Consider the following 14,513-nt stretch of genomic DNA (forward strand, 5'->3'; position numbering starts at 1 on the left):
AGAAACAAATAAAATCTGTAGACAAATAAAAATTACTACATGAAGTACGTACACTTTGACTCTGAAGAAAAACTACTGTAAAAGCAACAAGAATACTGTAACTTTTCATCATCTCTCCATCTGGCTGGATCAGGCCATAAGATTTCATCTACATTACAGGCTATGTCTTCATTGGCAAGGCACCGTTGGAAGAATCGCCTTGTGTAACGAATCCACACCTGCACAGAAGCTGCTTCGATATGATCACAAGCCTGCTCCATGACCTGAATGAGGGGCAAATGGTTATAGGGCCGCAGGTCGTATACCCTCCACCGCCATGCTGAAAAAAAACTCTTCTGTTGGATTGAGGAAGGGGGAGTATGGGGGAAGGTATAAGACTTCAAATTCAGGGTGCTCATAGAACCAATTCTGGACCAGAGCAGCCCAATGGAATGAGACATTGTCCCAAACGACAATGTACAGCATCTGGTCCACTCGGTTTAATGTTGTGACAATCTCGTGCAATCTATCAAGAAATGCAAGTATTAGATTTGCATTATAGGGTCCCAGATTTGCATGGTGGTGGAGGACCCCATTTTGTGTAATAGCAGCACAAAGGGTGATGTTACCCCCTTGCTGCCCTGTGTAGGAAACTTTTTCCTCGTCGAAGCAGAGACCAGGAGACGTTGGGATATCTTTCAAGCAGAAGTTACTCTTTATTGAGAAATGCGATGTGCATCGCTGTAGTCATCCAAGTCTAACTAAGGCATTGTACTTGGTAGTTCATAAACATTCAAGGGGGAGGGATATATAGAGTAGAGGTGGAGACAATCTAAACAAAGCATGCAAATGCAGTGCAGGAATCAGCCCCTTCCCTACATTTCCCAGCCATGATCTAATCAGCATAACTGTGTAATTCAAATGCATAGGTGCTAATCCAATCAGTCTGATATCGCCCATACCTTTACATTATCGTAGAGACAAAGGCACTGCTGTATCTTGAGCTTGTCCTGCCAAATGGTCAGGAAGTGCATGAAGACAAAAGGTTAATGTCACACACACCTGGGCTGCCTGCCTTGATCTCCTTAGAATGTCATTATCTTTACCTTAACATGCTAAATACAATATACTTCACCTTAGTAATTCATGTGAGGTTATGTCAGGATATAGGATCAGCGGATCTTAAACAGATTCTTAAATTTGTAATCCTACAACTGGCACATTGGTGATTGCCCTGTGTCCAATTACATTTCTCCCTCTTCTTCTTGTTTTCGCAAGGTTAAATCCAGCCTCATCCACATATATAAATTCATGTTGAATTTCTGCAGCATCCATTTACAAGACTCTCTGAAACACAGTAAAAGACAATAGGATGCTATTCAATATTTATTGCACAGTATTTTTTTGTGCCAGAACATTATGAGCAGTGCACAATACCACACCATAGTAAGATGAACAATACATACCTCCACATACTCATTGCGCAGATGTTTCACTCTCTCTGAATTTCTGTCAAATAGTACCCAATACAGTTGCTTCATGTATATTTGATTTTTCTTGAGGATTCGACCTAATGTTGACAGAGAGACTTGTTGGATGTCATTAAAAATATGGTCATCACTGATGATATTGGCCCCTTCCACCTTGGTGTCCTCAACCCTCAATCCTATGTAAATTAAATAAATAAATCATATATATATATATATATATAAATACACATGCAGCCTACTGTCAAATGTCACAGTAAACAATATTGATGATAAGTACAGCAAGCTTCAGTTTCAATGTACTATGTGGTTAGCTTACCTGTTTTCTCAATGAAAAGTCTGAATTACTGACGCAACAGTATTTTTGCTGAGATTTGTTTGAACTCTTTGTCCAGCTTCCATCAGTGTCAGTCCATGGTTGATAACATGGTCAATAAGTGTTTCACGGATTTCTTGTCAAATTTGGTCCTCGTCTTCTTTGTTCAGGTTCAATCAACTCTTCAAGTCCTTCTCTACCTCTTCCTCTACCTCCTTCTCCTCTTCCTCTACCTAGGCCTCTTCCTCCATCTCCTTCTCCTCTTCCTCTACCTAGGCCTCTTCCTCTATCTCCTTCTTCTCCTCTTCCTCTACCTGGGCCTCCTCCTCTACCTCCTTCATCTCCTCTTTGAGCTCCCCCTCTCATTCTCACTCTTCTTCTTCTTATTCTAGCTCCTTCCATTTTTGTTGAAGACAGGTGAACTCACCTGCTGCCTTTTATAGCACACCTGAGTGCTGCGTTTTCAAATTAGCACATGTGTGCTTCCACACCTGGTGGATGTGATTATCCAATTTGTTCATTAGTGTGGTCATTGGCAATCCGGGGCTTTGTAATGACAAGGAAGTAACCTCACAATCCTTATCTGTGTCTAAGGTGTGAAAATGTGTGTAGAGCTTTACAAATCACTGTGTGTAATGTTTTGCAAAAAGGGTGAAGCAGACATTGTGTGTAATGTTGTGCAAATCTGTGGAGGTGTTTTGCTCATTGGAGTAGAATTTTGCAAATTGTGTGGAAATTTTTATTTTAGTGTGTAAACAATCGTAAAAAACTGTAAGAAGGGGATCTATGACTTCTGGAAGCATCTCTTTCAGCAACTTAGTTGGTATAGGGTCTAACATACATGTTGTTGATTTTGATGATTTAACAAGTTTAGACAATTCTTCCTCTCCTAAAGCAGTAAATGAAATGAATTTTTCCTCAGGGACACTACAATGCAATGTCTGACACGATACTGTAGTAGACGGTTGCATGGTTATAATTTTCTCTCTAATATTATCAATCTTGCAAGTAAAGAAGTTCATAAAGTCGTTACTGCTGTGCTCTTTGGAAACATCAGAAGTTGAAGCTTTATTTCTTGTTACAGTTTTTTCCAATTGCTAACACACTAAAATGACATGCACAGCACAATTATTTAAACTGACACACAGAGAGCAAAACTTCTTCTCAAGTCTCCAAAAGTCTAAACACCTTTTCTGTTTTACACACATTTTGCATTTCAAAATAGCACTTTTTAAATTCACTAAATACAGTTCTCTGCATAAGACACAACAATCTGACATAAAGTCACATGTTTGCCATTTCAAAACACTGCCATTCAAAATGACACTACATGAGCTAATTGGCCAATTACATGTGCCACCTGGCCAAACACCTCAGTGGTTAATTGTTAACACTTCAATCAGGATGTAAGCACTATGAAAAGACCACAGGTGAGAACCTTTTTTTTTACAACAACAATGGAAGACATTGCAGAGAGAGGAAGAGGAAGAGGAAGAGGAAGAGGAAGAGGAAGAGGAAGAGGGAGGTTGAGAATAAGAGGGGGAGGAAGAGTGAGAGGTAGGGGTAGAGCAGGTAGAGGAGTTCATGGCCAAAGAAGACAAACACTTTCAAATGAAATCAGAGCAACCTTAGTAGATCATGTCATCAACCATGGGTTGACAATGCGTGAGGCTGGACAGAGAGTGCAGCCAAACTTGAGCCGTTTTACTGTCGCCTCTGTCATCCGGACCTTTAGACTGGAGAACAGGTATGTAACCAAAATTTCATGTAGTACACATGTTGTATACCCCATGTCATAGTGTATCAGTTGGGTGACACCTGTTTACTTAGTGTATGACATCAGCCATTCATGAACTGTACAAGTTTCCTGTACAATGTACTCTACTGTGGGGGAAAATATTTAGGCTGCATTGTCCAAGCCCTATATATATTTTTATTTTATTTTTTCTAAAGGACTGAGAGACGACACCATGGTGGAGGAAGGGGCCAAATGTTCACCGGGGTACAGGAAGCTGCCATTGTAAACTTGGTTTTGGAAAATAATGAAATCAGATTACGAGAAATTCAAAGCCACATCATCCAAGACAACACCTTATTCAACAACATTCAACGAGTTAGTCTGTCCACATTGGCTCGCATTCTCAAGCGAAACCAAATCAGAATGAAACAACTTTATAAGGTGCCGTTTGAGAGAAACTCTCAAAGAAACAAAGAGTTCAGACGAGCATATGTGGATGTAAGTACTATATTGACTGCAGTACACTACACACAACATTGTTTCCCAGTGTACTGGATAACACCATATTGAGTGATTTTTGTTCTTTGTTTTCAGGGAGTACTGGAAATGGATGCTCATGCAATCCCACATGAGTTCATCTTTATAGATGAGGCTGGGTTCAACCTAGCAAAGACCAGAAGAAGAGGGAGAAACCTCATTGGCCACAGAGCCATTATAGATGTTCCTGGCCAACGTGGTGGGAACATCACAATGTGCGCTGCCATCTCCAATATGCATGGTGTCCTCCACCGTCATGCCAAACTTGGACCATACAACACAGCCCATATTCTCACATTTCTGGACAGACTTCACAACATTCTCATACCACCAGAGCGTATGAATGATGCAGACCATCAAAGAAACCGGTACGTTGTAGTATGGGACAACGTGAGCTTTCATCGTGCAGCCCCAGTCCAAAACTGGTTTGCTGACCACCCAACATTTCTCGTGCAATACCTCCCACCATACTCACCATTTCTGAACCCCATAGAAGAATTCTTTTCGGCATGGCGGTGGAAGGTATACGACCGGCAGCCCTTTGTGCGCATGCCTCTTGTGCAGGCCATGGAAGAGGCATGTGATGAGATTGATGTGGGTGCAATTCAGGGATGGATAAGGCACTCAAGGCGCTTCTTCCCTCGATGTCTGGCAAGGGAAGATATTGCCTGTGATGTTGACGAGGCGTTGTGGCCAGACCCGGCTGTGCGGCAAGATTCTGCCTAATTATTTTTCTTGCCTTTTTTTTTTTTTTTTTTTTTTTTTTTTTTTTAACTAATATATTTTTTTCAGAAATTTTCTTTTTCAGTTTACTTTTTTTGTAAGAATATTTTTGTTCAGTCCCATGTAAATATATCTGCTGTGCTTATGTTGTACTGACTTGTTTACTGTAGTGAAGGAAAAAAAATAAAAATGTTGCAACAGCATGTGTGTGTATCTGCAAATATTTCTGTGCATGTGAACAATCTGATACATATTTTAGTATTATGGCAAAGCATACTAAAGATGGGTGTGCTTTTCATTATGCCCAACAGTGTGTAGGTGGTTAGGCAAAAATCTGGTAATATGAATGAAGTGTGTGCCATTTCATGCAAAAGTTTGATTTTGATAATGCTCTGTGTAGTTTCGGTTGCAGTGCTTCATTTTGCAGGATATATGAGGTATTTTGCAGTTTGGGTGTGTGGTTTTGTGAATTGTGTTAAGTGTTTTGATAAAACCAGACTAGTTTGAAAAATTGTGTGTTAGCAATTGGAAAAAACTGTAATATTGTTAATTCATCTTTGTCATTAGGATACGTACCAAAAACTTTTAAGCTGGCTATTATTAAACCTCTTATTAAAAAAACACAACTAGATCCTAAAGAATTAGTCAATTACAGGCCGATCTCAAATCTTACTTTTCTGTCAAAAATACTAGAAAAGGCAGTTTCATCGCAACTATGTTCCTTTTTAAAAGAAATAATATCTGTGAGGATTTCCAGTCAGGATTTAGACCGTACCATAGTACTGAGACTGCTCTCATTAGAGTTACTATTTGCTCTTATCATCAGATCGTGGTTGTATCTCTCTATTAGTGTTACTGGATCTTAGTGCTGCATTTGACACTATCGATCACAATATTCTTCTAAATAGACTTGAAAATTATGTTGGCATTAGTGGAATTGCATTGGCATGGTTCAAATCATACTTATCTGACCGTTATCAGTTTGTAGTAGTAAACGATGAGATATCATATCGATCACAAGTTAAATATGGAGTACCGCAAGGCTCAGTACTAGGACCATTGCTTTTCACTCTGTACATGCTACCCTTGGGAGATATCATTAGGAAGCATGGTGTTAGTTTTCATTGTTACGCTGATGATAATCAGCTCTATATTTCTTCACGCCCTGGCGAAACCTACCAATTCACAAAATTAACAGAATGCATAGCTGATATAAAAAACTGGATGACCAGTAATTTCCTACTACTAAATTCAGAAAAAACAGAGAATCTAATTTTTGGACCAAAACCTTCTTCATGTAATAACCTAGAATATTGTCTAACACTTGATGGCTGCTCTGTTAAGTCTTCGTCGTCAGCTAGGAACCTGGGTGTGCTCTTTGATACCAATCTTTCATTTGAAGGCCATGTTACTAGCATCTGTAAAACTGCATTCTTCCATCTTAAAAATATATCTAAACTACAACATATGCTCTCAATGAAGAATGCAGAATAGTTAGTTCATGACCTCAAGGCTAGATTACTGTAACGCTCTACTGGGTGGTTGTTCCTCCCACTTAATAAATAAACTACAGCTCATACAAAATGCAGCAGCTAGAGTTCTTACTAGAACTAGGAAGTATACCCATATTAGTCCAGTTCTATCGTCACTGCATTGGCTTCCTGTTAAACATCGTATAGATTTTAAAATCTTGTTAATTACTTACAAAGCACTAAATGGTTTAGCTCGCCAGTATCTGAGCGAGCTCTTAAAGCATTATAGTCCTTCATGTCTATTGCAATCTCAGAATTCAGGCCAGCTGATAATACCTAGAATATCAAAATCAACCGCAGGTGGTAGATCCTTCTCCTATTTGGCACCTAAACTGTGGAACAACCTTCCTAGCATTGTTCGGGATGCAGACACACTCTGTCAGTTTAAATCTAGACTAAAAACGCATTTCTTTAACCTGGCATACACATAACACATTATATATTTAGATTTTCAAATCCGTTAAAGGATTATTAGGCTGCATAAATTAGTTCAGCCGGAACCGGGAACACTTTCTATAACACCAGATGTACTTGTTACATCAGAAAAAGAATGGCATCTACGCTAATATAAGTCTTTCTGTTTATCCCGAGGTTTACCGTAGTCAACCGGATTCAGGGCCATTTCCAGATGAGACCGAGGACCGGTGCCTTGACACGACCACAACGCAGCCCTGAAGTATCAGCAGAGATCGAGTCGACTAGATCATCCATTGTGAAGACCTCATCAACACGACAGCCAGTGCCACAGTTTCCTCAAAATTATAATCACGATTATTAATCATGTTTATTCTATCAAAAGAGTAATGTAACTATAGCTATTTTGCAAGTTCTTTACCAACCTACACTTCACCCAAAAGGCCTGTAGGTGGAACAAAGACTTAAATTTAACCAACTATGATAACTTCGTTAGATGGTAAATCAATACAAAACATGGTTTTGGTGAGCGCTTTGTAATATGTATTCACATTAGATTTTAACCCTTTCGCACGTAAGTTTCAAATATTCTGGCTGACCCCCCAGCGTAAGTTTTTTAAGGCGACCGTTATTTGGAACGTGTCACTTTATGGTTTCCATGGTGACGCGTCATTGCTTGTTACGTGACACACCGCAGCACTGTATGAATGATGATCCGCTTTCATTTAATCTTTCCTTTTTTATTCAAAATATTCACAAATTTGTTAGTTATAGCATGAAATATCTAATATTCCGATTGCCAAATATGTGCAAGTGGATGTGTTTTGCTGTTTAAACACCTTTATAACGATCGCGTTAGTTGAGCCATATGAGCGATGGGCGCCGCCATGTTAGTTTGCACCGCGCAGAGAATCGGATCTGTTGGATTTACAACCCGTGAATTTATCCACTTCTCCCGAAATACATGAAAGTAAGTGTGCCGGTGAACTGGGGAAGAATAGAGTAAGCTTTTAAGTTACTTTCACAATGTGTATCTGATATGAATTAAACGTGTTGTCAAGTTATAATGGAAAGGGTTGTTATTTCCGCTTCTATGGACATCATTGTGTATTTTACAAACTCTAAATATATTGTTTTGTTAGTACTCATGTGTATTTAAATGTCTGAAACCTGAAATGAACATTATTTGGTTGAAAACACTGCATATATGTGATATATGAAAAGCGCTGCGTGTGTCTAGCGCCAGTTAAAGCGCGCATGCACATTTGAATTTGGCAGTTGATCACGTAATGCACTGAACGTTCTAATCACACCGGTGTGATCGTACGCTTCTGGGGCCAGACAAGACTGATCACACCGGTGTGATCGTACGCGTCAAAGGGTTAAAGCAACACAATTCGTTTGCAATAAGACAAACCAGATTCAAATTGCCCGGCAAATTCGTAAAGCAAAGAAAAATCATTTCTAGCTGAACAACATTATGAAAAATGGTAAAACCTTTAGGAACTTCAAAAGATAAAACAGCGAAATTCCTAATATTACTTCCAGTATTTCCAAATTATGTTTTCATTTTCATAGAGCGGGCCAATATTGTGACGATTATTTAAAATCAATCGAGAGAAGCAGATATCGTTATCGTGATAAAATATGATTAATCGTGCAGCCCTAATTTAATTTAATTTGACTTGACATTTGATATTCAACAGTATCCTTGACATTTATTCAACAGTGCTTTTGATCTGCCTGCATTGACACTATTCTTTAAAAGGAAAAATTATATACCAATTATCAGTGTAAAGCTGCTTTGACACAATCTGCATTGTAAAAAGCGCTATATAAATAACGGTGAGATGACAAGTCCCGGTTCTAACGTTGAGAAATGTGTTTAGTGTTGTGCAAAACAACGTGTGTAGTGTTTTGCAAAAAGTGTGAGGCTGAGAATGTGATTATAGTTGTGCAAATCTGGGCTAAGGTTTTGCTTCTTGAGTGTAAGATTTCAATAACTGTGTGTTATTTTTAATTTTAGTGTATAAGCAATCATAAAAAACTGTAATACATAAGTATTTTTATGTTTTAGTGCTATAAATATGTCAATGTTGTACGTTTTTGTGTGTATGAAAACGTAAGTAAATGTATGTGTGGTAGAACCTTTATGTAAAAATACAAACGTACTCTCATGAGATCACATTGGATATTGGGAACCAAAGAAGTTTTGGATACCAGACAAAACAGATATCTTTTGGTGGGGTCTGGTAAAGAGATCCAGTAATCCCGCAATGGAGATCCGATTGAATGTCTTTTTGGTGTAATTTTATTGTGTTCAATTTTTTACCCAACAGCTATTGCAATGGTAAGATGATACTAGAATTTTACAGTTTTTTCCAATTGCTAACACACAATTTTTCAAACTAGTCTGGTTTTATCAAAACACTTAACACAATTCACAAAACCACACACCCAAACTGCAAAATACCTCATATATCCTGCAAAATGAAGCACTGCAACCAAAACTACACAGAGCATTATCAAAATCAAACTTTTGCATGAAATGGCACACACTTCATTCATATTACCAGATTTTTGCCTAACCACCTACACACTGTTGGGCATAATGAAAAGCACCCCCATCTTTAGTATGCTTTGCCATAATACTAAAATATGTATCAGATTGTTCACATGCACAGAAATATTTGCAGATACACACACATGCTGTTGCAACATTTTTATTTTTTTTCCTTCACTACAGTAAACAAGTCAGTACAACATATGCACAGCAGATATATTTACATGGGACTGAACAAAAATATTCTTACAAAAAAAGTAAACTGAAAAAGAAAATTTCTGAAAAAAAATATATTACAGTAAAAAAACCAAACAAAAAAAAAAAAAAAGGCAAGAAAAATAATTAGGCAGAATCTTGCCGCACAGCCGGGTCTGGCCACAACGCCTCGTCAACATCACAGGCAATATCTTCCCTTGCCAGACATCGAGGGAAGAAGCGCCTTGAGTGCCTTATCCATCCCTGAATTGCACCCACATCAATCTCATCACATGCCTCTTCCATGGCCTGCACAAGAGGCATGCGCACAAAGGGCTGCCGGTCGTATACCTTCCACCGCCATGCCGAAAAGAATTCTTCTATGGGGTTCAGAAATGGGGAGTATGGTGGGAGGTATTGCACGAGAAATGTTGGGTGGTCAGCAAACCAGTTTTGGACTGGGGCTGCACGATGAAAGCTCACGTTGTCCCATACTACAACGTACCGGTTTCTTTGATGGTCTGCATCATTCATACGCTCTGGTGGTATGAGAATGTTGTGAAGTCTGTCCAGAAATGTGAGAATATGGGCTGTGTTGTATGGTCCAAGTTTGGCATGACGGTGGAGGACACCATGCATATTGGAGATGGCAGCGCACATTGTGATGTTCCCACCACGTTGGCCAGGAACATCTATAATGGCTCTGTGGCCAATGAGGTTTCTCCCCCTTCTTCTGGTCTTTGCTAGGTTGAACCCAGCCTCATCTATAAAGATGAACTCATGTGGGATTGCATGAGCATCCATTTCCAGTACTCCCTGAAAACAAAGAACAAAAATCACTCAATATGGTGTTATCCAGTACACTGGGAAACAATGTTGTGTGTAGTGTACTGCAGTCAATATAGTACTTACATCCACATATGCTCGTCTGAACTCTTTGTTTCTTTGAGAGTTTCTCTCAAACGGCACCTTATAAAGTTGTTTCATTCTGATTTGGTTTCGCTTGAGAATGCGAGCCAATGTGGACAGACTAACTCGTTGAATGTTGTTGAATAAGGTGTTGTCTTGGATGATGTGGCTTTGAATTTCTCGTAATCTGATTTCATTATTTTCCAAAACCAAGTTTACAATGGCAGCTTCCTGTACCCCAGTGAACATTTGGCCCCTTCCTCCACCATGGTGTCGTCTCTCAGTCCTTTAGAAAAAATAAAATAAAAATATATATAGGGCTTGGACAATGCAGCCTAAATATTTTCCCCCACAGTAGAGTACATTGTACAGGAAACTTGTACAGTTCATGAATGGCTGATGTCATACACTAAGTAAACAGGTGTCACCCAACTGATACACTATGACATGGGGTATACTACATGTGTACTACATGAAATTTTGGTTACATACCTGTTCTCCAGTCTAAAGGTCCGGATGACAGAGGCGACAGTAAAACGGCTCAAGTCTGTCCAGCCTCACGCATTGTCAACCCATGGTTGATGACATGATCTACTAAGGTTGCTCTGATTTCATTTGAAAGTGTTTGTCTTCTTTGGCCATGAACTCCTCTACCTGCTCTACCCCTACCTTTCACTCTTCCTCCCCCTCTTATTCTCAACCTCCCTCTTCCTCTTCCTCTTCCTCTCTCTGCAATGTCTTCCATTGTTGTTGTAAAAAAAAAAGGTTCTCACCTGTGGTCTTTTCATAGTGCTTACATCCTGATTGAAGTGTTAACAATTAACCACTGAGGTGTTTGGCCAGGTGGCACATGTAATTGGCCAATTAGCTCATGTAGTGTCATTTTGAATGGCAGTGTTTTGAAATGGCAAACATGTGACTTTATGTCAGATTGTTGTGTCTTATGCAGAGAACTGTATTTAGTGAATTTAAAAAGTGCTATTTTGAAATGCAAAATGTGTGTAAAACAGAAAAGGTGTTTAGACTTTTGGAGACTTGAGAAGAAGTTTTGCTCTCTGTGTGTCAGTTTAAATAATTGTGCTGTGCATGTCATTTTAGTGTGTTAGCAATTGGAAAAAACTGTAATGTGGAGGACATAACCTAATTTACTGAATGATAGATTTGAACTAGGTTCAAACTAAGTAATATACACTTGAGAATTCAGAAGATCCTCAGGGTTTTACTGAGATTTATTTTATGCAAGGGTGTCCATTTAAAATTAAGATTTTTATCTAAAAACCTCATGTACAGGAATAAAGTGTTCATTGTCCCTGGGTAATGAGCTCTTCTATTGGTGTGGGGCAGAGGTGAAAGGTCAGCAATGGCTTAAAGGATGTAGGTTTTCAAGGCAAGTAAACAAATGTGTGTTCACAAATCATTGGTCTTCATTTACAGAGATTACTAATTACTTTAAAAGATGTTTCTCACATGAAATCTAATTGGCTTAAAAATTGCATGAACAGAATCAAACACCTTTAGCCTCCTGATTCAAAAACAAAAGACATTCAGAGGAAAATGTTTGGTTGTTAGTTTTCTTTCCTGTGTCACCAATAAAAATGTTGAAAACCACTAGGCTAAAACTTGTGTTTTGTTGTAATGTTTGTTTGTGTAAATTTGCTTGTCATTTTTATGTTGTCATGGCAACCAAGTTGTTAAATTGACTAAAACTTTACACAGAAAAGTTTTTAAAGGTTAGTTCACCCAAAATGAAAATTCTGTCATTAATTACTCACCTTCATGTTGTTCCACACCTGTAAGACCTTTGTGCATTGACAGCAATAACACTCCCTTTTTCAATGCCCAGAAAGTTACTTAAAAATATATTTAAAACAGTTCATGTGACTACAGTGGTTCAACTTTAATATTATAAAGTGACGAGAATACTTTTTGTGCGCCAAAAATAACAAAATTATGACTTTATTCCACAATATCTAGTGATGGGTGATTTCAAAACACTGCTTCATGAAGCTTTGAAGCTTTACGAATCGCTTGTTTCGATTCAGTGGTTCAGAGCACCAAAGTCCCATGATTTCAGTAAATGAGGCTTTGTTACATCATAAATGTTTTTAAACTTCAATAGTTCACTTGACTTTGGCAGTCTGATACGTGCTCCAAACCACTGATTCAAAACAAAAGATTCGTAAAGCTTCAAAGCTTCATGAAGCATTGTTTTGAAATCGCCCATAACTAGGTATTGTTGAAAAGTCGTTATTTTGTTATTTTTGGCGCACAAAAGTATTCTTGTTGCGTAATAATATTAAGGTTGAACCACTGTAGTCACATGAACTGTTTTAAATTGTTTTTAGTACCTTTCTGGGAATTCAAAAAGATAGAGGCCTCACTGAGCTATAGGATTTCATCAAAGATATCTTAATTTGTGTTACGGGTCTTACGGGTGTGTAACGACATGAGGGTAAGTAATTGTTCCTGGGTAATGAGCTCTTCTATTGGTGTGGGGCAGAGGTGAAAGGTCAGCAATGGCTCAAAGGATGTAGGTTTTCAAGGCAAGTAAACAAATGTGTGTTCACAAATCATTGGTCTTCATTTACAGAGATTACTAATTACTTTAAAAGATGTTTCTCACATGAAATCTAATTGGCTTAAAAATTGCATGAACAGAATCAAACACCTTTAGCCTCCTGATTCAAAAACAAAAGACATTCAGAGGAAAATGTTTGGTTGTTAGTTTTCTTTCCTGTGTCATCAATAAAAATGTTGAAAACCACTAGGTTAAAAGTTCCGTTTTGTTGTAATGTTTGTTTTTCCAGAAGAACTCATGGTGAGAGAGGCGAGTTTAGCAGAATGTACTGAGGCACAAGACCTCAAAGTTTTACCACATGTGGCTCTAGGGTCTACAAGCTGGAATTCAGCCCACGTCTGTGGATGCAATTATCAGCAAACAAGGCTTTCTAATGAAGGCTTTTAATGAAACACTCATACCTAAATGTGCATAGAACATCTGTGGTGTAAGAGTCCTGGGTAGAGTTTCCCAAAAGCATCGTAAGCCTAAGTTAATTGTGGCTTACAATGCTTTTGGGAAATGCAGCCCTGGACTGAATAAAAATAGAAATAATGGTGAGACATTTTTATATATAATTGGTCATGCAAGAGCAAATATTTTATAGTTCATCTATAATATTAACCTAAATAAATGTGATTTTTATTTTTTGGAACACTAAGACTGTTCAAGGTAAAAAAAAAAAAAATGATATGATTTCTGTGTACAGTAATTAAACTAATAATAAACTTAAGCCAAATGTATGACCATATTGAAGTGAATTTATGTTTCTCATGACCTTAAAAATAATTTTATTTAAAGGATTATTTTTAAATGCTTAAAATCTGTTATGCAGATGAATAAATTGTGCCTTCATATGAATTTCTTTGCAAAACTATTTTGTGTGTGTGTGTGTGTGTGTGTGTGTGTGTGTGTGTGTGTGTGCTTTTGTTTATATTACATTGTGGGGACCAAATGTCCCCATGATGTAATATAAACCTGAGTTCACCTACATCGTGGGGACCAGCCAGCGGTCCCCACAATGTAAATGGGTTTATAAATCATATAGAATGAGTTTTTGTGAAAAAGTAAAAGTTTGCACAGTTTCCTGTGAGGGTTAGGTTTAGGGGTAGGGGCAGGGTAGGGGGATAGAATGTACAGTTTGTTCAGTGTAAAATGCATTGAAGTCTATGGAAAGTCCCCACAATTCACAAAAACAAACATGTGTGTGTGTGTGTGTGTGTGTGAATGGTCTGAATAGTAAAGGAGAAGCAGCCAAAAAGTGTTCAGCATGGAAACTCCTTCAGTGTTGTTTAAAAAGCATCCCAGGATGCACCTCATGAAGCTGTTTGAGAGAATGACTGGACTGTGCAGAGCTGGAATCTAGACAGAGTTGCTACTTTGAAAAAGCTGAAATATAATATGCATTTCTATTCGTTATTATTATTATTATCATCATTATCATAACTATTATTCTATAATGTGTAAATTATAATGAAGCAGGTTTTTCCATTTTTTTTTTTAACCAGATTTAAATTATATTATTCTGGTTAAGCTAATTGAGCTGTAAATTTGCTTGTCATT

The sequence above is a fragment of the Chanodichthys erythropterus genome, chromosome 6 (genome assembly GCF_024489055.1).
Source record: "Chanodichthys erythropterus isolate Z2021 chromosome 6, ASM2448905v1, whole genome shotgun sequence".
Taxonomy (NCBI): domain Eukaryota; kingdom Metazoa; phylum Chordata; class Actinopteri; order Cypriniformes; family Xenocyprididae; genus Chanodichthys; species Chanodichthys erythropterus.